This window comes from Atta colombica, unplaced genomic scaffold, assembly GCF_001594045.1.
Source record: "Atta colombica isolate Treedump-2 unplaced genomic scaffold, Acol1.0 scaffold84, whole genome shotgun sequence".
NCBI classification, from domain to species: Eukaryota; Metazoa; Arthropoda; class Insecta; order Hymenoptera; family Formicidae; genus Atta; species Atta colombica.
This window is the reverse complement of record NW_017259577.1, coordinates 859,608-862,326: the sequence shown is the minus strand read 5'-3', so window position 1 is coordinate 862,326 and position 2,719 is coordinate 859,608.

The window sequence follows — 2,719 nt, the reverse complement described above, 5'->3', positions numbered from 1 at the left end:
TATGTCAGAAATTTTTTATACGATTGTATATATATATATATATATATATTGAACGCAGTCACAGGCAATTATTATATGTGCTGCAGATTTTACTTTTATTGTGTAATATCTTTCACAATATTCTCTCGAAATAATAGATGCTGCAGTCCTTTTCGTGCTGGTGAAAAGGGACACATTGGCAAGGGCACGAAATTTACTTTTTAAACTACGAAACAAATTTCCTAAAAATACTATGCGATAATTGTCGCAAATAGTTTTATGCAAATAGAAACAATGAAAGAAATTTTAGTGATCATAGAAGTAATAGTAGCAGCTGTTATTAATGAATAATCAATCACTTTAAGTAATAATATCAGTCCTAGAGAAAAAGATCTAGAGGAAATGTTGGATGGAATGAAACAACTATTTCATTCTTTTTCTAAAAATTATCCTGAGCGCATAAAATTGTTAACTTTGGTTCCCTTATCATGGAGTATAAGAAAACAACTAAAGAGTTTGATTGGTTTAGATATACTGCAAAAATTGCTAAAAAACAATGTATAAATGAAAATATTTGGTCATTTCTCTCAGTAAGAACTGGAAAACAGTTATCTCTCAATACTGTACAAGAAATTCCAAATTTTTACGAATTGGATGAAAATAGCTGGAATAATGGCTGGAAAAAAAGATACTGTTATTTCTTGGACTGATGAAGAAAAAAATTAAAATGCAGAAAAGATTACTTCTTTAATCTAAAAAAGTTACATAAAAAATTTAAGACAAATTTTCCTGAACATCCAGTTGGTTTTTCTAAATTTTGTGAATTACGACCGCATCATTGTGTATTTACGGTACAAGTGGCACACATTGTACTTGTATTTGTACTATTTATCAAAATTGCAAGCTTACAATACTTGATGCTATCAATATATCTGAAATATCGAAGGAAATGGAATTCTTTGAACGATTATAAAGATTGTTTGAAAGCTTATGTGATAATTCTACTGTTTCGTGTTACTTAAACAAATGTTCTAATTGTCCAGCTAACGGAGATAAGCTTATAGAACCTATTCAATGTGCTCTTGAAAAAGTAAATGTTACTAACATTATTTTTAGCACTTGCTACTGATCGAGCTACTTGGCAAACTATTGATCGAGCTACTCTCACGGAAAAACTCCCAACTCAGGAATTTCTAAAATAACTTTCTTATAAGTTACAACAATTAAAACCATGATTTATATGCAAAAAATAGTCAGAATACTTTACGAATAGAAAAAGTAAACTCTGTGAAGGCGAAGTGTTTATACAACTTGATTTCACAGAAAATTATACATTTGTACAAGATGCAGCTCAAGCATTTTATTTTAATAATAATAAATGCAGTGTATTTAGTCGTCTATTATTATTATTGTAATGAAAAAAATATTGCATAATAGCATGATAATATTATCTAATGTTTATTACATAATATAGCTGCTGTATGACACATCTGTCAAAAGCTAATTATAAAAAAATTAAAAAATAAATGTACAATTAAGAAAATTGTCTATTTTAGTGATGGGGTCAAGCATTTTAAGAATCGATTTCAAATACATACTTATTGCATCATAAGAAAGATTTTGAGATACCAGCGGAGATACCAATGGCATTTCTACGCTACTGTACATGGAAAAGGAAGTTGTGATGGAGTAGGTGCAGCTTTTAAGCGGGAAGCAGTACGAGCTAGTTTTCAAGCTCTAGCAATAGATCCTCCTTAACTTCTGAACATTGTTTGCTTGGGCAAAAAAAAAGTTTTGAAATATTAAAATTTTTCATGACAAGGAACATAACAAAATAACAAGATTCTTGCGAAGTCGATTTAAAAACGCAAGAGCTGTCTCTAACATACAAAAACAACATGCATTTATATTAGTAGAGGATAAAGATCTAATTATTAAAAGATTTTCGTCAAGTCCTGATGGTACAAATTTTCATTATTAAGATTGGTAACTCATCACAAAAAAAGCGATCAAGCGTGTTATCATATAATAAAGAATTAATATTAGATAACACAAAAATAAAAAAAAAAATTTTAAATAAAAGGATAAAAATTACCAAAAAAATTACAAAAAAATAAAAAGTTAAAAAAAATTTAAAAAATAAGAAAAAGTAATGCGAGTAATGCTTTGGGAAGTAAACCACAGACAGTCTTAACCATGTTCAAACGCAGAAAGCTTTTTCATGACAAACCGTTAAAACTCGATATTGATGTATAATTATGCAATATATAGCTTATTAATTTCATAGAAATATCGTGTTAAGAAGAGGAAATAGCACAGTCATAAAAATAATGTAACTACTTACAACTCTCAAAAGTGAATACTAATAAAAACTAAATGTTATTTGCAGAAAGAATACGATTATGACGAAAAACAGCAATTTTGCTCTTTTTGACTACTTTTTGCAACCCAAATATTATTGGTTAATTTTAATTTCAGATTTGGATTTAGCATCACAAAATTGCATTGAAAATAACTATTGTATCTTATTTTCAAAAAAATAGTGAAGATTGGTGAATTGGAACAATGAAAAACATTAATTTTCTATTTAACAGACAAAATCATTACTTGATATTTTTCAAAATTGTCACATGGCATCGAAAACTAGAAGCTTTCATCTAAATTTTGGTACCCTATAAGTTACATTTGATTGCGTACAATTTTGGACAGGGGATGGCAGAATTGACGTAAAATAACCCAT